Below are 15,982 nucleotides of genomic sequence, written 5' to 3' on the forward strand. Positions count from 1 at the left end.
CAGACAATAGAAAAAAAGTCAATTGAACTATCAACACAGATAATAGCGGACGGATGGCAGTACACTATGGCCTATACTCACCCAATTAAGTGCTAGCCTGTACAAAAAGGTCGTGTCGCTCAGGAAGAACCTCACGGTCCGAAGCGTGAGTCGCCGTGATGTATCTCTTTTCTCGGAGTTTGATAAAGGGACAAGAGATATCGCCAGCTTCTGTATATTCCGGTCTTAAATTCCTGTAACCCTGAATTCAAGCCATTTTACCGCTTGTTGGGTTAGGCATAATCATATTTTATTACTGTGATTTGAATTCTTGGTTCTGGTGTTATATTTGACTTAAATGGCGGATCTATTTTTATTCTCAGTTTATATGTTGGAGAATGCCGAATTCTTTCTTTTTGTAATGTATATATGTGTTTTGGGGTGCACCAATTTATTTGGCATCCATTAATTGTGCTGTCGTGAGACCACCACCCGTTACTACCTTGATGATGTTGTCACCAAACACAGATTATAGTGTGAGGCTTTGTTATCATCGTATCATGCACGTACGGGGTGGGCGCCAGCTAAACGCTCGTCGATCACACCATGGATGTAATACAAGCTCGTGATCACACTCCTGGCTCAAGGGAAAGAACCTCTGACAGGTTACCGTTCCTGATCGCTCACCTCGCGGTAATCGTCGCTATCCTTGGCCACCTCTTCTTCTTTCTTGTTCTCATTCAAGAGATAAATAAATTACAACATTTATAATGCATAAATAAATAACTATATTTAATTTTTTTTACTGAAACATGTAATAATTATAACACACATATTAGTAGATAGATGAAGATATATATATTATAGATAAATGATGTATTTCCGTTACCTCAGCACACAAGGGGTAAACGGAACATGCATTAGGAGATTAAGAAGTCATCTCCAATTACCCGGAATATTTGTTGTTGTTGTTGTTGTTGTTGTTGTTGTTGACTTGCGTAAAACAGTTTTGTAAACTGTGGTGTTGCCTATTTCACCTGCGTATACAAGAGTTTCTTGAAATATAAACAGTTAAATGTGGAATTCCACTTATCGCTGAGATACAGCAAAGTCGATCTCTACTGTCCACATGTAGGAACTTTGGCAAGTCGCATGATCTCGGACGAAAAGCGCAAAGAGATTCTAGTGTACTTTCATACCTTAGTGTACTTATGTACCTATGGTCAGTTGCTGTATTCCTCACTATACTGGCATCCGTGAGTCGGTGTATTTCCATGCCTTGTTTTACTTACAAGCCTCTGTTAGAACTTACCGAGTGTACTGGGGTGCCTCGGGGTAGAGGCATACCTCAATGTACGATACCTGGGTGCGAAGGGGAGTACATCTGCTTGCAGGAACTGATTACAATCTGTGGAAATCGCCGCCCAATGTAATTCGGAGCATGCGCACTGGGAGCATCGGCGGGTAGAATGTAGGTGAGAAACGATCGAGGAGTGTAAAGGCATTCGGCTTCGCGATAATTAAAAAAAAAATCTGTTAAGTGCACATGTTCTTTACCGTCAGTTGGATCAGGGTTACCTGGTGCACGCGTGTCTCAAGACACATAATTGAATTGATTGACATCTTTAATGGTTGTGTGGTTCGGTAGGTGAAATGGAAAGGAGTGGATGGATGATTAAGTATCAGAGAGAGAAAGAGGTGGGAGGGCAGTGTGGAGTCGGAAACAAGGTAAGTCACTTGACTGTATGTTGATACACATACACATGAACAAGTTTACAGTGTATTGAAAAATACATCGGGGTTCAACCTTTTCTGAATACCTTTCTGAATAGCGCTTACTTTATTCACAAAACTTCTAGGTAGCATTCTACACGATACTTCTAAGGTCAGTTTTATATGGTTATTATGATTTGTGTTTGTATCTTGCCAAGACGACGATGTGTTCATACATAAATGGCGTCAATGATAGACACCTTCGGATATTTGTGTTCATTCTTACATCCCTTGACTGGTGCCAGTAGGATGCTCCGGTCATTTTGCCATTTGCATATGTACAAGAGAAAAAATTTTCAAACAGAAATATATGTAAGTGAATGTTGGAGGAAAGTGAAGCCAAGTAGCATCAATGAGATCTGATATTTCTGGATTGTCAGAAATAATGGGATTTGTAACACTTCTTGAAAGACTTTCGTGTCCTACTGGATCTTCAACAGTCTTCTGCTCTGATCTTCCTTACCTGTCTTACGTGGATTGAAACATTCTTCTCGACTAATACTCCTTGTACAATGAGATTTCACAACGAGAACTAAACATGTGAATCTCGCCTACAAACTCTGCAAATACTTTTAAAGAATCGAGGTCCACAGCCCATGGCCTTGGTCCCAGGGAGACTGGAAACCTCCAGGGTCGTAGCCACATCTGGGTCTGTTTGCTCCCAGACGAGTCCATTTCCGGTTGACTGCTGCCTGCGGGGTATTTTAACTTCCGGTTCGTTGCTACACCAGCAGCCATGGAGGACAGCAGACGGCTGCCAGCCAAATGCCAAGCTAGTTTGGAAACTGTTTAGATTGCAGTGTTCGAACAAGAAGGGGTATGAGCTCGGCGACTCGCCCAACTGCCTGTGCAGATAACTCTGGCATGCGTTAAAGTTTAAGCAAGAGATGAGGCGGGATGAATAAACAGCTGGCTTCTGTTCCACTTCCTTCCTCTCCCGAGGCAGTTATATGCCACGAACACGGTCATTTTCATTCTGTGTGTGTGTGTGTGCACCTACTCCCTCTAAAGCCACTCCTCCCCACTAGCATCAGCTCCCACCGAGGAGAGTTCACCTGAGTGAATCTAGACATTTGTCTTTCCTGACCATACGTCACTCATTTACAGGTAAATGTAAAGGCGATCGTCTTGAAGGTAAGGGTGGCGGTGAGTAGACCAGACATCTAAGGTCGGGTATGTTGGCAGTGGCGCTTCTAACAAGTGTTTGAGTACAGACTATGAGCCCTGATCATACGCCACGTGTTCAATCATTTAGCTACTATTAGACAGTACATAATTCTTGAAAATATTTATATTATAATATATATTATAATAATGTTCAGAAATCACACGTTTAAAAAATCGATTCACTGTGAGCAAGTGCGCATGTCAGGTCTTCGTCGAGTTCTCTCCCATTTTTCAAACTTGATGCAAGCCTCGACGACAGACGAATGGCGGTAAGTTAGCCGGAACGCTGTGCTCTCATCCTCTCCTGCTGCACACCATCAAGATGTAGTGAGTGCAAACATCAGATTTGCCAAGATAACACCCGATCTGACGGGGATGCACGAGTGTGAATGAGCGCACAGACACGCGCAGAGCCATGAACGTTCACACCAGGACTGGCACTGAACCTTGACCTCCGAGAGCGGAATTCGATGAGGTGTTGCCTCGTTAATCTTCCTGGCGCATCGCGAAGCCTCGACGACAAGGGTAGACGTGCATCGCTACACGTGCATATGTTTCCTCTGATTCTAGGACTGGAGCTTGGGGGAGACGACGCAAGGGAAGGGGGAGTGAGCCGGAGGAAAATGTATGTCTGAGGATGACTCATGTCCGTTCACCAGAGCTTCATCGCCGTTTATTTTCAAAGAAGAGGTGCTCATAATCAATAAAGGGAGGACCGCTGTTTCGGTGCGTGCCCTCACGTGACCTCGTGACGACAGAAAGGAAACAAAACGGGGTGAGGGGTCATTGCCGCGCGGCACACCATCGCCGCTCGCCCTTGCCGCAGCCCATCGTGTACTGACCAGAGAGCATGGACGAACTGACTGGATGGGTCGGTGGATGGATGGATCGCTGGCTCACTTTTTTTGGCGTTTCTAAATTCTGTTCAATTTTTTTTAATACTACATTTCCAAAATCATCGAGCTCCCTTGCCGACCTCTTTACCCCAGCCGCGCATCTTGCCCGCTAAACAAGCGCACCCAGACAATTTTTCTTGCAGACCTTCATCAATCCTCGCTATTCAAGCCACATGATTCATGAAATGTTTTTGTCGAGCGCAGCCTTGCTTTTACACACTGGCGACATTCAGAGCGATGTCCACATTTTTGCTCGATTCATAGCCATGCCCTCTTTCTGCAGCTTCGACAACGATGTCAAGAGTCCCGCAAAATTCATAGCTATCCTCATTCAGCAGCTGTCAACCCAAGCCGAAGTTGTCTTGAAATTGTGAAAACTAGTGTTTCTTTCTTTTTTTTTTCTACTTTTAACGGAAAGTGAAATGTGGAGTTTGCTTGCCAAGCAATCCTTAGAAAGTGTCTGTCCGACTTCTAGCCTCGGCACAGGTCTGTCGATTCTGTTTCTGAAATATGTAGTTTCGTTTCTCCACTTTTCGTTATATATATATTACTGCTGGGTATAGCCTGAACACTCTTCCGTGCCTTTCTGAAATTCATCGAACTTAACCGACTAACCCTGCGATTTTTTTCTGTAGGAAATAAGGTTACGTACCGCAGCAGACAGAGCGACCTCTGACCTCCCGGAAAGAAATGAGCTGTGTTGGACGACATAACCCTTTACTATGAACCATTTGTTGAACAGCACTTCAATCCTGAAATATATGTCCTATTTTACCGATTTATCTCCTTTTTTGCCCATTTAACTCCCTTTCCCCCATTTTTGTCCCTTTTTACACATTTATCTCCCCTCTTTCCCATTTATGTAATATTTTTAATCATTATGTCCGTTTTTACCTATTTACGTCCCTTTTTACCCACTTATGTCATTTCACCAATTCATATCTAATTTATACCCATTTATTGTAATAATAATAATAATGTGTACTTATATCGCGCACCATCCCGACCAAGACAGGTCGAACTCTCTGCACAGATCAATAATGATAAATGAAAGATAACAGCCCGTGAACAGTGAACTATGTACAGACACTTAACAACATAAAGATGAGGTCCAAGAGCAGAGCGTACATCAATGGATGTACGAAGGGATGTATGAAGGGATGTAGATACTATAAATAGCGTAAGATGGAGTCATTACATGATGGTTAGCATGGCAGTATTGCCAGGGAGTTAAGATAGTAATTCAGGGTTAGTACTTAGTGAACAGATATGTTTTCAGAGAGCGTGTGAATGTAGCCTTGTAGTCCGAGTGGTGAATGTGATGAGGACGAGAATTCCACTGCTTAGCAGCTCAGAGGGAGGATGTCCGTTGTCCGTGTGTGGCTGTCTTTGTGGGAGGGAGGATCGAATGCGGCAGTTTGATGAGCCAAGGTTTCAGACAGAAGTGTGGACAGACAAGATTTCAGCAAAAGTAGTGGGGGAGAAGCCTTCAAAGAATCCATAGCATAGAGGTGATAGCTTGTAGTCTATTCTACCTTCAACTGGTAGCCAATGAAGAAAGGAAAGAAGTGATGAGACATGTTCATATTTGCGATTCCAGAAAACTAGACGATCAGCTGAGTTCTGAATACAGTCTTGTATGCTGAGGATAGCAGTGTGTGCCTGAGACAGAGAACAGTCGTCGATCTGCAGTATGTGCCTGAGTAGGCAGACTGTCGTCACCAGCAGGGAGGTGATGTCGAAGACGTCGTCTGTGGTCGCCAGGAGTTCATGTTACAGCTCCGTCGGTGCTGCGGCGATGATGAATGTCCACCTCGTGTAGGGTCTTGCACAGAGATGGATTGGTGTGCCACGTTCTCAAAGCCAGGAGTTGGTGTCTGGTGTAGAGTTTTAAGAAAAATGTCATGATTTGTTAATATTTCAATTAGATCGAAAATACAGACACCGGGCTTTCTGGTAAGTACAATATGATGGGGCTCTGACAGGGATACAGTACCAAACACATCTTTTGAATTTCGATTTCGTCATTTTCCTGGGAAAACAGGGACTGACTGCTGTCTGGTACCTTAATTATAATGTAATTTAAGACCCCCCCTGTGGGACCCCGGGGTATGCTTGCCTAGCAAGCATTGTAAGAATAGGGTCCCTGCCATCCAGCCAGGCATGTCGTAAGAGGCGACTAAGGTGGACACCTCACCTAGAGGTAAATTAGGTTGTGGTAGGGCTAACAACCCCACCATGTAAAAAAAAGTATGTTACAGAAACTAAAACCAGAGAACTCGTCACAGATGGCGGAGGTAATGAAGCACACCAGGTGACTGGACTAATGACGGACGACAGCCAAACCGAAAGGGAGCTGGCGCCCCGACAGTGGATTTACTGAAGCCGAGGCAAAAGTTGAGGGTGGGTGCTGGAACGTCCAGACCTTGTACCAGACTGGCAGGATGCTCCAACTAGTCAAGGAGTTTGACAACTACAACTTGGACATCCTGGGAGTCAGTGAGGTCAGATGGACCGGCACGGGAAAGAGGAGACTAGCGTCAGGACATACCATCTTGTTCTCAGGAAGATCAGACACTCAGCACTCTGAAGGAGTAGCTCTACTCCTCAACAAGAAAACGGAAAAGGCACTGCTGGAATGGAAGCCTTATGGACCTAGGCTTTTGAGAGCAAGATTCCATTCAAAGTACACCAAGCTGACAGTGCTAGCCTGCTATGCACCAACAAATGACTCTGAGCAGAAGACAAGGATGCTTTTTACGATCAGCTCCAGGCAGCCTCAGAGAGCGTTCCAGCCCACGACATGTTGCTCATCATCGGCGATCTCAATGCCAAGGTGGGAAGTGACAACACCTGCAGGGAGCATGTCATGGGCAAACATGGAATCGGAACCATCAATGACAACGGAGAGAGACTGGCAGACTTTTGTGAAGAAAACAACCTACTGATGGTGGCACACTCTTCCCACACAAAGACATCCACAAGGCAACATGGACATCACCAGATGGGAGCACAAAGAACCAGATAGACCATGTCATCATCAACCGAAAATGGAGGAGCTCACTTCAAGATGTTAGAGCCTACAGAGGAGCAGACATTGCCAGTGACCACACTCTTGTGATAGCACAGTTTCTCTGAAGCTACGTCGATCACGAGGAAAACAGACACGTCAGCAGAGAGTGGACTCTGGCAAACTGAAAAATCCAGTCATCGAAAGGGCTTTTGCTATGGAAGTAAAGAACAGGTTCCAAGCACTAGGAGACCAACAAGAGATGACCTTAGACGACTTCAATCGAGTCTTACAGGAATCAGGAGAGAAAATACTGGGCTTCCAACGGAAAAAGAAAGAACAGTGGATCAGAGAAGAGACATGGAAGAAGATAGAAGAGAGAAAGTCAGCCAAACAAAGAAGCAACAGCACCAGATCTGAACGCCTGAAAGAACAACTCAGACAAAGATATGCAAAACTAAACAAAGAGGTAAAGAGGATGGCAAGAACCGACAAAAGATTCTACATAGAGAAACTGGCAGATGAAGCAGAAAATGCAGCAAGTAAAAATGACCTGAAGACACTGTACAAGATAAACAAACAGCTAAACAACGGGTTTAAGAACAGTGATGTGCCAGTGAAAGACGTGAACGGTAATGTCATCGAGGGAGAGGCAGAAAAACTACAGCGCTGGAAGGAACATTTTGAGTCGGTTCTGAACAGACCAGATCCCCCTCAGCTTGCAGACATCCAGCCAGCAGCTATAGACCTTGACATCTGCACAGACCCACCAAGCCTGGAAGAAGTGACAGCAGCAGTCAAGACAATGAAGAGCGGCAAAGCACCAGGTGCAGATGGAATAACAGCAGAGATGTTGAAAGCAGATATAAATGTGACAGCTCCCAAGCTGACTGAAATCTTCAAGCAAGTTTGGGAATCAGGGCAGCTCCCTGTTGCTTGGAAGACAGGGCTCATCTTCAAGTTACCCAAGAAAGGAGATCTTGGAGACTGCAATAATTGGAGGGGCATAACACTTCTTTCCCTCACCAGCAAGGTCTTCAGCAAGATTGTTTTGTCAAGACTGACGGCAACTCTTGAGAAAGACCTCCGACCACAGCAAGCAGGATTTCGCCCTGGGCGATCCTGCTCTGAACACATCTTCATTCTGCGACAGATTCTGGAGCAGAGCAACGAATGGAACACACCGCTGTACATCAATTTCATCGACCTGGAGAAGGCTTTTGACAGCATCCACCGCGAGTCCTTATGGAAGAATCCTGAGGCATTACGGAGTCCCTGCAAAACTTGTTCAGGTCATTGCAATGCTGTACAGCGATTTCAAATCCCAGGTTGTCTGTGACACGGAGCTCACAGACCCCTTCAACGTCAGTACCGGGGTGAAGCAGGGCTGCATTCTGTCGCCGTTCCTCTTCATCCTGGCCATGGACTGGATCATGAAGACTTCCACCGACAGTGAGAGGAGAGGGATCAGATGGACCATGACTATGACAGCAACAACAACGCTGGAAGACTTGGACTTTGCTGATGACATTGCCCTGCTGTCACACCGCCACCAAGACATGCATGAAAAAACAAAGGCATTCTCAGAAACAGCTGGAAACCTTGGCTTGAAGGTCAGCACAAAGAAAACGAAAAGTATGAGAGTGAACGCCAGAGTCCAAGACGCATCAAACTAAATGGAGAAGAGATTGAGGAAGTTGACAGTTTCACCTATCTTGGGTCCAAAATGTCAAACACCGGGGATGCGGAGGTGGAGATTCGAGCCCGACTGGCGAAAGCCAGCCAGGCCTTCGCCTCACTCAGGAGCACATGGAAGGCAAAAAAACATCAGCCAGAAGATCAAACTGAGAATCTTCAAGTCAAATGTGATCAGCACCCTCCTTTACGGATCAGAATCCTGGAAGATGACCAAAACCATCAGTAACAAGCTTGACGTCTTCCAAAACAGATGCCTCAGGCGCATACTTAACATCTTTTGGCCAAATACCATCAGCAACGAAGAACTCCACCGAAGAACTGAAACCGAGTCCATCACCACACAGGTTCAACGAAGCGTTGGCGATGGATTGGACATGTGCTCCGCCAGCAGACAGCAGACCTTTCCAGAGTCGCCCTACGATGGACTCCAGACGGCCGAAGAAAACGAGGCCGCCCAAAGGAAACTTGGAGAAGAACAGTGGAAAGGGAGATGAAGGGAAAGGGCTGGACATGGGGTCACCTAGAGCGGGTTTCAGCAGATCGACATCGGTGGCGGACTCTGGTTGAGGCCTTATGTGCAACCTGATGCACGAAGAGGAATAGATAGATAGAATTTAAGACCCATTTCTCACTTCTATTTTCACATAACAATATCATTTTTTTTAAATGCTAAAGGAAAATTTTCACAAAAAACGAAACTGCAGTAAGTTGACCCTAATCCCCTTTCCGGGCCTTCTGCTACCAAACTGCTGTATAGGTTGACTGATTTTACGATGGCGAGTCACATTTATACATAAATATATTTAAAAATAATACACGTAAGCAAATATGTGTCTGATCTGGTCAGACAGAAATGCCACCAGCCTAGAGAGAACTGTAATTATAGGGAGACCGCCAAGGCAGGAACACACCATTACATCAGTAGACGTGGATTGTGCCCTCCTCCCTTTGATGTGTGGCTGGTGCTTTATTAGAAGACAAAACAACCTTCATCCTGGACATGTGACCGCTGCAGCCCAAGCTACTGCAAGCTGAGACTCGGTGGAGCTCTGTGCTATTTTCAGTTCCTTCCTTTCCCCACACTCCTTCCCTCTCCGCTCCCATTACCAACCCTGCGAAAAGAAAACGGCTCATTCACCCAGTAGATGTGACACTCAGCACGGCAGCGCTGCATGTAAACACGATGATCCTGCAAGCCACGTGACTGCCTTCTACCCACCCTTTCCCATTGCTACCCCTTCCCCACCCCACACACACCTCACACGCATGCACGCGCAACTCTCTCCATCCTCTCTCCTTCTCTCTCTCCTCCCCATGAACGCGTGCGCTAATCCTCGTGCAACATCACAGCACCCATACACCAACTTGCACTCAACCAATCGCACACCTTATTTTCACACGCAGACATGCGCAGTCATGCATGTCCAGACTTTTGAATCCTTTGATACAATCATCGATTGAGTGAACGCGCGCTCCGGCACTGAGAGAACGAGAGAAGATGAGATTTGTTCTCTCCTTTTCTCTCTATCCACCTCTCTCTCTCCCCTCTCTTTCTCTGTAGCCAACTCCTGCAAGTCCCCGGATGCTCTCTCTCACACACACAGCAGTGAAGAGTGTGCGAGGGACAGACGATTTCCAATAGTGAATAACATCTTAACTGATCGTCGTTGTGACTGTTGGAGGCAGGACGCCATTATCAGAGCGACTGACGGGAGATGGTTTATCGTCTGCAGCAAGCAAAGAGCTCATTCACAATGTGCACCGGTTCGCTCAGCAAACTATGCAAAACAGGAAGATTTGTTAAGCTGTGCCTTTTGATGTTGTTTTTTTCTCCAAACTCTGAAAGAAGCTTGTGTTTCTGTCGAGAAGAATATTGCAAAGTAAGGCGCAGTTGTTTGTCCATCAGTTACTTTGGAAGCGGACATAAATTACAGATGACAAACACTACAGGTCTTCTAGAAATGTTAAACAATTCCTCATTCAAAAGATCCTGTCAAGTCTTTGTTAAAATAAGTAAATAAAAGCTTTAGCTGCTTTCTTATTTTCGTTTACTGTCACAGGCCACAGACTCTGTCAGATGGAAGAACCATGGCGCCTTCCAGGCTTGCGGTGATCTGAATGTTCCGAATTTCTAGAAACTTCATAAATAACCAATATAATGTGTTTGGGACTTTAGCAGGGCACGCAAGTACATGGCTACATGTTTTAGACACTGGTCAATGCCATTGCCTCATTAGCCTTTGATGACCGCTCAGGTCAACGACCCCACGCGCTGAGGTCGCGAGGACTGCACGAGATGGCAACCATTCGCTTCTGTTACTGAGTGGTTGTCATCACCTTCACCTCTATCATCATGTCGTGCAGGCCTCAAACCGGAAGCCAGTGGGGGTTCCTTTCTGGTCGTCACCGGAAGCCAGTGAGGGTTTCCCTTCCCGTCAGGCCACTCCAGGGGAAGAAGCGCAGGAGATGAGAAAGCTTTGCAAACAGAAGTTTATGGCAGCCTTCGTCCTGCACAAAGACCAGGATACCTTAAAACATTCTCGGCCAGCGTCCAGGGCCAGATTCAAGTGCTTTGGACTAATTCTGCCCCCTAGTCGCTGCATGATTCTCCTCTTTATCACGACCTGAATCTGACATTATCTTAATACGTATCAGCTCCGTCAGCTTGCTTTCCAAGCCCTTCCACAGACTCTCAAGCTCTGGAACCAGTGAGGAAGACGAGGGGGGGGGGACTCAATTATCTCTGAGTGAAAACTTCGTTTCTGTGTCCATTGCTGGACGCATTGACCCTCAGCAGAAGGGGAATCAGTGTAAACAGGGAGGTAATGGTCCTGTTGCTGCTTGATGAAGTTAAGAATGTTTACATGTTTTGATTAAGTTTTTATTTCAACGGTTACATGACAACGGTCTTCAACACCGCGACAGGAAAGTTTCGGCCATCACTTCAGCATTCCATCTCATCTAATCTGAAGCAGGAATATACATTTCTCTCTCTCACAGACACATGGAGGGGGATATGAGTAACAGCTGAACAAACAGCATCGGCGCCAGTTTCCACTTTCCGCGCGCTTGTTGACAAGAACGAGCGCCCTCTGTCGTTAAGGCAACGGTCCATGCCAGGCAACTTCCCTGGAGGAGGCATTGTCACTCGTACCGACAGGCCAGGGTAACAAGTTGCTGAATTTTCACTTCCAGCCCTGCCTGGCATTTCTCCGGCTCACCCGCAGATCGAAGAGTAGCTTGCAACCCGCAGCCACCCATCTCCTCCGCCCCTACCCCACTCCACAGAGTGTTTGGGTGGCAAGGTGGGGTGGGGTGCAAGCAGAGCCAGTGATGACGGGACCGATGCAAAACTGACTACGAGCAGGAGCCTGCTATCACGTGACTCGTGACGTGCACGAGAAAGGAAGTCTTAAAAAGATAAGTTCACAGAAAGTAAGTGGTTGGCGGGATTCTGTGGTTTCTGGCGCTAGTGGCAGCTGGGACACCTCGGGTGGGACGCCGAGTCCTGGGACACCCCACGTGACGCTCTGGTGAGTAGGCAAATTTTCCAAATATCCATGTATGATGTATTCTGATTAATGTTTTGTTTTCCTTTGTACTGATGGTGTGTATCCTCGCATATACAAGTGTGTGTGTGCGCGCGCGCTTGAAACAAATCTGTAATAGTAACAGCTGACGAAGCAGTCAATGCCTGAATGCAAAACCGAAGAAATTAAAACATTTTTTAAAAATGACCTTCATTGCATATTTTGTCATGATTTGACAAGTAAACAAAAACAGGTTTTGTTATTTGGCTGTTATATCTGAAACAGGCCAATGAACAATGTTCACTTGATATCACAGTTAGACAGGAGGAGCTAACAAACGTCTACCGTTTCATCTTTCGAATTTGAAACAGGTTACGAACATGTGATATCTGAACTTTTGAGCACAATGAAGTGTAGTCATGCAATACTCTAATTATTTTACAGTATTTGAGCTTTTCATTACAAAGGCAAGCTGTATATAATTATGGGTTTGTGGCTACGAGACTAGAACCCTCCAGTAACCGAGACTGTATGATACTTCGATGTGCTACAGACTTCAGAAGCCTAGCACTTAGCTACAGAAATCTCTTCCCTAGAATTTTCTTCAGGGTTTTATAACTTCTAGCAGACGAGTTTAGATGAACTTACTGAACTTAAAAAAAAAATCAGCATTTTTTAGGTAAACCATAAATTTTAGAGAAGTGAGTATCTGCCCTGGCCAAGACCCCTTTAAAACAAATTTTATGAGACATCATCGGAAAATTAACTGACTTGTTTTTTTCCTCCTCGGGGAGAAGCTCTTGCATTCTGTTTCAATCAAACCAAACTTCCACCGGGACATCGCTTGAATTCACTCTTTTATTTCACTTTTTTCTTCCTTCTCACGGATATTTTCTCCATTCTTTAACTGTTACAATAATCAGAACATCGGGGGGTCTGACACTGTGTAAGCTGCTAACTCAAGACCATATCTAAACAAACAAAACTAATCTCTGCTCAGACAGGGACGCCATTGTCTTGTGTATCCACTGGCTGAGAGAACCATGGGCGGTGGGGTAGGTAGGGTAGGTAGGGTAGGTGTTGGTGGGAAGAGAACACAAGGAGAGGGGATGTTCTGTCAATGGACCAGGGAAACAGGGTGTCTGAAGCAGCAGTTGCAACTCGACTCGCACGACCCTCCATGATCAGCCTTGCCCTTACTTCAGTTGTCTCTCTCCTCCCAAGAGTTGTTTCCTTAGCCCAGGATCCAGAGGGACGTGGGTGAGCACTAAAAATGGAACCGACTCCGTGGGCAAATGCACGTTTTTCTCATCCCATTTTTTTGTTGTATCCATCAGCAACAGGAATGTAGGTAAACCCTTATACAGGCCACTTGTGCGTGTGAAGAGTTAGTGGGTGACATCTGTGTGCGTGGGAGCGCGCTTGCGTGTGTGCGTGAGTATATTCTTTGTGTTTGTAAACGGGAGAGAAAGAGTGTGTGTGTTAGCTGACATTTCAGCTAATATGTAAGTGATACACGTGGCATCGACTTTGAGTACATCTATGACGTCAATACATGAAGTGCACGTGACTTGTAAAACTGACCCTGAGGTCAGCGCGCCGTCTGTCGGCAAAAAAAAAAAAAAGTAATAACATCGATAGCTTCCCTCTCCTCACCCACCCCCAAACCCATCCCACTCCTCAACCGGAGTAAAGAACCGTGTCGTCGCTGCAGACGTCGTCGTGCCTGCTGCACCGCTTGAAACTGTCGGAGGAGTTTGTCGGTTACACGACTTGTCCTACTTGGCAGACTTCCACCCTCCGCCCATCATGTCTTCTGAAGAGATTTTCTCTGTACGTGTCGACAATAAAGCAGATTATACTGTCACTATAATGTCAGGTAGCTTTTGAAGCGATGTCTTCAAATACTAATATATGTAATCTGTAAATCACCCTCGGCGATCGTGTGAACAACATGATAAAACACTGTAAAGTCTGTGCCAGCAAATGTCTCGAGTGTGTGAGAGAGAGAGAAAGAATCGATTCTGGAAGAAGGATGAAAATACGGAGAAGGCAAAATCAACAGAAAGTCGAACGATTTCTTCCTCGGGTGCAGTCCCGCCGGCCTTCTTTTGAATAAGTCGGTTAATATAATATCCTCCGAGAGAGAAAGAGGGGGAGAGAGAGTGGGGGTGATAGAGAACGGTTTAGTAATCAAAACAACAATAAAGTAGTGTCTGACTGGCTACCTAATCAAAACAAGGGCGCCAGGTACCACAGGAACAGACGATGCGACTTATACAAATGAGAAAAATGTCTGAACACGTGTTTGTTATTAAGTCTTTGTGAGGATCGCCAGACTCCGCGGTGGGATAGAGGTTACTGATTCATCTATCTCTTTTTATTTTTTATTTCTTTCTCTCTCTCTGTTACCCTTTCACTGTTCTCAGACCTAAATTGAGGCATTATGCTACATTTCTTGATGTGCGTTGGTTATTTAAGCTTTTATGATAATCACGAGACTTTACGAGAGAATGGAGACGGTAGAGTTTGCATATGCCTTCTCTCTTCTTTTCTTCTTAACGGACAATGACATAACAATGTGTGTGCCTGCTCCCCAAACAGTTATCTTGGCAGTGGAGTCTCTGATTAATTTAAATTTAATTTGTGCTCCCGTAGCTCGCAACATCATCACCAAGATAAGTCACACTCTCTGCGCTGACCTGTGATGATAAAAGGAAGACAGTGGAAGGTCTTGCCATTACATGCAATCTTCGATCAGTCAGTTAAATTCTGCATCTGAAAATATCTGGTTATTATGACATTAAATTATTAAATAGAATCGGTTTCACAGCGGCGCATAAAATTGAATAAACAAAGTATATCACACTTTTGTCCTCTAACATTTAGGAGTTTCTGGAAATGAAATTTCAGCAGCCGCCACTCACTGAGTAGTAAGTATAATTAATTTTAAAACATGTGAGGTCTCTAGCAAGCGATCTTCATTACACCTATAGAACTAAATGGCACTGTGTGTCATACGTAACGGCTACCATGGTAACAGGAGATGTAAAGAGAACCTCGATAAGGATGAAAAGGGATGAAAGAATCGTCGACAAGATGCTTGAAACGGAGAGAGACGAGGATCATCTCCCGCCTAGAAGGCATTCCTAGCTCCATAAGATCAGGTTTCTCAGAAGCAGCACTTCTTGCTTGAAAATACATTTCTACTCAGTAAGATCAGGTTTCTATGGAATGTGAACAAGATAAGGTTTCTCTGGATAAAAGTAAGTCTTGTGTACATTTCTGAAATTAAATTGTCATACTTCACTTTTTGATTTTCTGGAGCGAATATCGTTTATATATTGAGAGGTCAGAGAACTTATTTGATAAAAGTAAACAAAAATCAAGAAACAAACAACAAGGTATGTCAACAAGGTATACACACAACACCTGCACGTGAGGTAAGCCAGTGCAGCTCGAAGTGAAAGACGACTGGCAGACAAGAAGGAAAGACAGAGGCAGGCAGTGGAGCCGGGAGAAAGTATGAAGCATTTCAAGTGCGCACGAACCAAGTTATGATGAATGATCCAACAACAACAACAGAGACTTGAACACACAAACAATGGCCGCCACTTCCGGCGTTCAGAGGATGAGCGGCAACCGCAGTTGCACCGTTAGTCACGAAAGTTCATCGAGCCTTTTGCAGAAGAGAGATCAGAGAGAGTTAAATGGAGAAACAAACAAAAACAATACAAGCTCTGATACACAACCCTTACAACAAAAAGGTGCAGACGATATTTACACCTGTGGACAGGTTGGCAGGTGAAGATGTAGGACTTTGTATTTGTTACTTTTATTTTCTTTCTGTCCTTTTGTTTTCTTTTAGGTTGTTTGGGAATAAGGTGTTAGTTTATTTTTTCTGATTCATTGTTTCTACCCCACTACCC

The sequence above is a fragment of the Pomacea canaliculata genome, linkage group LG2 (genome assembly GCF_003073045.1).
Source record: "Pomacea canaliculata isolate SZHN2017 linkage group LG2, ASM307304v1, whole genome shotgun sequence".
NCBI classification, from domain to species: Eukaryota; Metazoa; Mollusca; class Gastropoda; order Architaenioglossa; family Ampullariidae; genus Pomacea; species Pomacea canaliculata.